Source organism: Suricata suricatta, chromosome 4 (assembly GCF_006229205.1).
Source record: "Suricata suricatta isolate VVHF042 chromosome 4, meerkat_22Aug2017_6uvM2_HiC, whole genome shotgun sequence".
Taxonomy (NCBI): Eukaryota; Metazoa; Chordata; class Mammalia; order Carnivora; family Herpestidae; genus Suricata; species Suricata suricatta.
The window spans coordinates 153,906,196-153,913,362 of NC_043703.1; the positions used below are offsets into that span (position 1 = coordinate 153,906,196).

The following is a 7,167-nucleotide window of genomic DNA, read 5'->3' on the forward strand; positions in this document are numbered from 1 at the left end:
ATCTAGGTGGCCCTGGGCTACCCTCGAACCTCAGAGCGTTCATTGCCTTCTCAGTGAAATGCAAATTATGCCACATAAAGAATTCTTCCAGGATGAGGATCTGAAGCGTGGATCGGGGCCACAAGGGCTGCTACATCCGCCACTGCCCCCTTTCTTGCTGAAGCGACTGCTGTCCCTCTGCTTTGCAGGCAAACTCAGCACAGCTCCCAGCCCTGCCTCCTCCTGTGGCCTCATCTCTAGCCCGACCTCCGATCAGCAGGGCCCACGATTTGTTTCCCACCACCCATTTCTCCACCCCCACTCCCGTTTACACCCGGGCCCTACCCATGCTCGCTCCCCCAAATCCTCTTCTGTCAGCCATTTTTGAATTCTCCCAGAAGAGCTCAGCTGGAGGGAGGGATGCTCCTTAGTCCCAGGGCTCCACCCGCTCCATCTCCAAATCCCAACCGGGGCCCGAGGCCTGGCAGGGGGTGAGCTCAAGTCGTCACCCCGGGAGCTGGGGCCAGCGCGGCTCAGGGCAGCCTGCAGTCAGGGGAGGCCAGGCACCGATCGAGGACAAACCCTCCGCACAGGAAGTGACTTGCCCAAGGCGGGCGTCGCGCACAGGTGCCTGTCCTTCCGCCTGAGCCACCCCGGCCGGCAGACGCGGCCCCTCTTTCTTCGCCCCCGCAGGCCAAGGGCCGTCAGCGGGAGTCATTTGCTCGTTGTTTTTGTGAGATTCCAGAAATATTACAACCTTGTCGCCTATTTTGCACAATTTCTTCACTCCATACAAATGTCTATTCTAAGAAAAAAAAAAAACACATGAAGAGAAAAGAAAGGGAAAAAACCATTTCATGGGGAGGAAACAATCGCTGTCTGCAGATAAAGAGAGGGCTATTTTGGTGCCAAAGCAGGGAACACACTGAGAACGTTGACAAAGACAATTCCACGGGGAAGTGATTGGCCTGGCTTTCTCTTGAAGCACAAATAATTCACATTTTTGTTTTCACTTCCTTTCCAGAGAGTGAACTCTGCCACCCCTGTTTGACATCAGGCCTTGGAACAGGCTGATCACAAGGGATGGTGGAGCCCTTGGACACCGGCCAGCCCTCGTCCTTCTTGTGCAAGAGGGGAAACTGAGGCCCCCGTGGGGCAGGGCTTGTCGGAGCCCACACAGCCAGCCAGGAGCAGGGCCTGAGGAGCCCGCAGCCCAGGAGCCCTCGCTCGTGGCCAGCCCCGCACCAGAACCCAGCTAGCTGCAAATACAGGGGGCCACCACATATCCCCTGCCTTTACCCGTGTCATTCTTGCTGCCTGGAGTTGCTAACCAACTCCGATTTGCCCTTTATAGTCCAAGGTGAATGCCACCCCTCCCTCTGTGAGGCCTCTCCTCCCCCACCTGGTTAGAATGAATAGTGTTTTTGCTTCCTGAGCTCCTATTCCACAGACGCTGTGCTCTCTCTGTCCCAGACCCATCACATCATGGATTATAAATTTCTCTTTACTTACTGTCCTTTCCTATGCGCTGTGGGTTGTTAGAAGGGAAGACTGTGTCCGAGCCCCGCTGTAGCCGAGCTGGCAAGCTCCTTGGTACAGAATCAGTGCTTAGTATTTGTTTCCCAAGCAAAGGAGATTGGTTCAGCAACCTTGCAGATTCTTCTTTCATTTTAAGGTCCTGGAGTCCACATGAATGTCTGGCGCATCGACTGTGGCGTTCCTTTGTGGTCTTAAGGGTCAGGAAATAAGTGAACTGGGCATCGATTTCCTTTTCACGTCTCTGCCCAGAACAGCAAGTTGACCTCCCTTGTGTTATGAGTCTTCCTGAGAATTGTGGGCAAGTGAATTTTCCTACATCGAGTTATATTCCAAGTACAATTGAAGAGCTACTTCCCTAAAGGAATCCCATCAGAATTCCTTCCAAAGGCAAATAAATGTCTCAGCCTTCTCAATGCACAATAAGGCATCTGAGCCCCAGCCCAGAGCCGGAAGTCCCTACACCCCAAGTGACCTTCCGTCCTGCAAGAGGGGAGATGCCTTCTTGATGGACAATATGGCGTCCGAGCCCCAGCCGAGAGCCGGAAGTACCTACACCCCAAGTGACCTTCCATCCTGCAAGGGGAGATGCCTTCTTGGAGTTGACAGGAAATGGGGAGCCTTGGAATACATCAGATGGGACAATGGACCATGTGCACCAGCTCTATGATCTTGAGGGATTACCTGATCTTTCTGAGCTCCGCCTTCCTCCTCTCTGAGAGCCATACCTTCAGGGAGAAGGAAATGAGATACTTCAGGTAAAGATAATGGCATGTTCTAGTCCTCATTAGCCAGTAGCTCTCCAAACAGTGTCAAATTATAAATCACACCACAAGCATAAGCTGTTATAGTCAGGAATCTGTATAAATGGTCTTTTGGTGACAGTAAAGAAATAAACAAAGTGTGATTTACAGCACACCCTAAGAAGGAAGGGGTGGTGTTTTTAGAGGCTGACTTTAAAATTAAACTGTCAATGAAACGGTTTTCTCAAACCCTTTAGATGAGCGGCTGCATCCTCATGTCACAGGTCAGGCCGTCAGCAGGCCTGTTTTCTCCTGTTCTTGCAGGTCAGATATCAGTCACTTGAAGGCAGAGACAAGAGTACACTTGTCTCTTCTCTAAAATCATGGAGTCTGAATGATGTATCAACTTCCCTCAGACATATTTACCAATTCTCCAAAATGAGGGAGGCAAATTCAAAGCCAACATAGAATTAAAGAAAAGCATTGCTCTGATTGAAATCTCTGCTCAAAAAAATCCCTGTGGTTTCCTCTGGTCTTGGATTTGCAGGGATTGAACATGACCTGTGTCTTCCAACCACTACAGCCCAAAATGCCACAGCTTGGGGAGCTTAGAAACAACAAAAGTTTATTCCCACCACCCTGGAGGCTGGGAATCTGAGATCAGGGTGCCCGTGTGGTGGGTCCTGGTGAAGGTCTTCTTCCGGGTTGCAGACATGCTGTCCTTCATGGCGGGACAGAGGAGAGCTCTCTGGGTCTCTTTGATAAGGGTGCTAATCCATTCATACAGGCTCCACTCTTGACCGAGTCACCCCCCAAAAGCCCCACCTACAAATGCCATTACATTAGGGGTTAGGGTTTGAACATGTGAGTGAGGGGGGTGCATGCAAATATTCAGACAATAGCAATCGGTGAAAAAAGAAAAGTGTATGTTACTTGTATTTTATCTTGTTCTTTACCATGTGCTTTGTATAAAATGTTAGGAGAGCATCTGACAGGATGTAAGCCCTCAGTAAATATTAGGCTATTGTGTAATTAATGCTCATACTGAGCATCACTATACACGCCTGCTGAATCCATGCTAAAAATAATCAGAATGTCACTATTGATCATAGCTAAGATATTAAGATCTATTGTTACACATTCTCTTGCTTAATCTCTAAAATAACTGTTACACAGATGAGAGAAATTGAGGCACAGAGACTGACATGAGGGAGCAGGCCAGTCAGCTATATGAGGAAAATGGTATTTTGGGCAGAAGGAACAGCAAGTGCAAAGGTCCTGAGGCAGGAATGCACTGGTATTCTAAGGCTAGCAAGGAGGCAGAGTGGCTAGAAGAGTGTGATCTAGGCAGAAGAATTGAAGATGAGTTCAGAATGATAATGGGGGAATGACAATGAAAAGCTTGCAGGCAATTGTAAGTCTTCAGCTTACATTTTGAGTAGATAGAAAGTGAGGACAGTTTTAACCAGAAGGTGACATGATCACCTGACTTCATTACTTTGTATTCATTTTATTAGTGGTGAGGTTGAGCCTCTGTCCATTTATTTAAAGCCATGTGTGTTCCCTTTCTTGTGAATCGTCCAAACACTGCTCATTTTTTAAAAATTGAGGTATAATCAAACTCACACAGCATACAATCCACAATTTTAAAGGAAACAATCCCATGGCATCTAGTACATTCTCCATACTGTACAACCACCACCTCTATCTAGTTCCCAAACACTTTCATGACCCTAAAATAAAACCCCATGCCCGTGAAAGAGCTCTCCCCCGTCCCCCCACACCTCCACCAGCCTCTGGCCACCACCCATCCGTTTTTATGGATTCTGTGTCTACCCTGGAGAAGAGGAATCACAAACACAGGGCCCTTTGTGCCCGCTTCTCCCGCTAAGCAGGTTTTCAAGCTTCCTCCTAGTTGTAGGATGTATCCTTCCTTTCTGTGGCTGAATGATGTTCACGTTCCATAGTTTGCTGAGCCAGTCATCCACCGACGAGCATTTTGGCTCTGTTCTCATGGCCTGAGTAGCGCTGCTCTGAACATTCACGTGCAAGGACTTGTCTGAGTGCCTGTCTGCTATGCTCTGGGGTGACCCCCTGGGAGTGAAACCACTGGGTCTGAATTCTGTGTTGAACTTCGGGAGGCACCACTGTGCTGTTTTCCACAGCAGGTGCACCATGTTACATTGTTACCAGCGATGCGCTGGGATTCCAATTTCTCTATGTCAACAACTCTTGTTATTTTCATTATTAAAATTATTATAGCCATCCTAGTGGGTATGGAGAGGTATCTTATTGTGGTTTGGGCTTGCATTTCCCTAATGATTAAGGACGCTAAGCATGGTGTCGTGAGCTTTTCGGCCCTTCGGAGACCTTTAGAGCAACAAGCTATGTTTATGGAATCACTCTGGCTGTTGTGTGAATAACAGACTGAGAGGTGTGGATGGTCTGGGAGGCCTGCAGGCGTCCGTGGGAGAGCCGAGGAGGGCCTGGGGGTGGGGGGATAGTGCTGAAGGGCTGAGAAGTGGCCAGGTCTGGACCTAATCTGGAAGTAGAGCTGACAGGGTTCGGAACAAGTGCCTCCAACCTCGCTGGGACATCATCGCCTCCTCCGTCCGTTATCGGCCGATGCTGCCAGAGGGATTTTCAGCCTCCCTTTCGTTACTGAAATCACTAGTCAGGCAGAGGTGGGCACTGAGAGTAAGGAGGAAATTTGTAAAAAGAGAAGATTCTGAACCCTCGACAGCAGTGCAGCCCTAGAACTACATTTGGCAAGAGGTAAAACGGAAGAGATGTCTTTGCAACTTTCCGGGTCTTCCCTTCAAGTAAATGTGATCCCCGGATTATCTAGAGTAATAATCAGTCCCTTCTCCCCGCTTTCAAAACACTTTCACGCTGATTAGCTCAATAGATTAGTTCTCTTTCGTTTACAGATGGGCAAATAAAGGGCCCAGGATTAAAGCTAGAATTAAAGCTCTCTCCACTTTGGGCACCTGGGTGGCTCAGTCGGTTAAGCATCTGACCTCGGCTCAGGTCATGATCTTATGGTTTGTGGGGTCAAGCCCTGCAATGGGCTCTGTGCTGGCAGCTCAGAGTCTGGAGCCTGCTTCAGATTCTGTGTCTCCCCCTCTCTCTGCCCCTCCCCTGTTCACACTCTGTCTCTCTCTCTCTCCAAAAATAAATATTTAAAAAAAATGTTTTAGAAAAGCTCTTTCCACAGAATCTTGGAGGGAAGTCTTCACAGAGAAGGTGCAACTCGCTGAACTGTAGGTGAAGAAAGAACAGAGTCAACCATAGTGATTTCCCTGGATAGTGCACCACTGTTCTCCTTACATGAATGATATTGTTACATAGTCATAAAAATGGCAGCCACCATCTTCTGAAGTGCTTTCACTTTTATTCTGCTCATGCCATCATTTCATCTGATACTCCTACTATGGTTGTTATGAAATGTGTATTATTAGTATCCTGCTTGGCAGATAAGTCAGTGGAGCCCCAGAAAGGGGAAGCAGGGTGCCGGGACTGAGGGCGCACAGGATCCAACCCCAGGTGGCCGACTTGAGGTCCCATCCCCACCACCCCAGTTCTCAGGCTCTAGACTCACCTTCTGTGCTGGTCTTGTGCCTACCAGGTACCAACTCCGTGATCCCAGCCAAGCCATCAGCCTCCTTGATGTTCTGTTTTCTCATCTGGGGGACAAAAAACAACTACCTTCCTGAGATGTTGCAGAAATTTAATCTGATTTAGCCCAAGTACCTTCTACAGTACCTGGCACAGAGGTACCAATTCAGTGGCAGCTCTTATTAATACTGAGTTGAATTAGCCCTTAGAGATGGAGCAGAGGAAGGCAGGGAATATATAGAGAGCATCAAGGGGTGCAATGAAAGAGGGACAGGCAGAGGAGAGAGTTACTGCAGCAGGAGTCCCTGCCATTCACAGGAGGGGATGTCACCTTACACGGGCATCAAGCGCATGGAGGTCACCCTTCATGTCCTCTTCTAGGTGAAGGGGGCAGCTTGGAGCCTGCATGGCTGCATGTACCTGCCCGGCCCCTTCCACCTCCTTCTGGAACCACAAATCACATCCTCAACCCCTGCCCTAGCTCTTCTTACCCCATCGGAGTACACTCTGCCTTGGCATGAAGTAAGGCACTGTCACTGTGTCCTCCTGCCTTCGAGGTTTTAAGGACCCCCCCGCCCCCACCCAGGGATGAGGGGCAGCCAGCTGCTCATGTTGTATAACCCAGGGCATCTATGGACCCTTAAGCAGAGGGTGTAGCTTCTTAGTCTCTCTATGTGTTCATGTCATTTTTGGCATCATTTTGGCTTAATCACCTCCCCCTTCTAGACCTCTTTCCTTATTTATAAATGGAGGAGCCCAAATAAAGAAAAAGCACAAAGAAGGGAATACTAGCCTTTGTTTGGGGCCTGGTTACCACCACTTGGAAAATGCCGGCACGTCGTACCTCTCAGCAAACATGCGTTGAATAAATGAATGAGTCATGGAGTCTTCAAGGAAGGGAGAACACGAGAGCTGACCCGGGTTAAAAGGGGGGGGTGGTAGGTGCTCAGGCAGAGGGATCCCCTCATACCCAAGGTGACATAACACATCAGGGGAAGTGAGGTACGTGGGGTCAGTTAGGGACAATTTTTGACCTCACACCGTCCCTGACCACAAAGCACAGCCACACGGTGTTACTGACCCAGTGTAGCGGGCAGCTGTTGGTAACTACTTATTTTTGATCTTCCTTGTAGCCCAGACAGGATTCCCAGGGGGCTGGGATCCTGGTGCCTGTGTCCCCACCTGCCTCTGGCTTGGTTTGTTATTGTTTCTACATTGTCAGGAGCTGTTGTCCGATGGCCGGGAAGTGCATATTTCACACTTGGTTGGAAGGGACAAAAGAACTTAGGGG

The 7,167-nt window shown here is 49.1% G+C and overlaps 1 long non-coding RNA gene across 1 annotated transcript; it reads right to left on the reverse strand.

Moving 5' to 3' along the window:
* Positions 1–1,486: 1,486 nt before the first annotated feature.
* On the reverse strand, positions 1,487–5,946 carry LOC115289189. The gene is made up of 4 exons (XR_003907450.1): positions 5,860–5,946; positions 5,474–5,519; positions 2,200–2,243; positions 1,487–1,708 (listed from the first exon to the last, which is right to left on the reverse strand). It is a non-coding gene; the product is annotated as an uncharacterized LOC115289189 (long non-coding RNA).
* Positions 5,947–7,167: the final 1,221 nt, after the last annotated feature.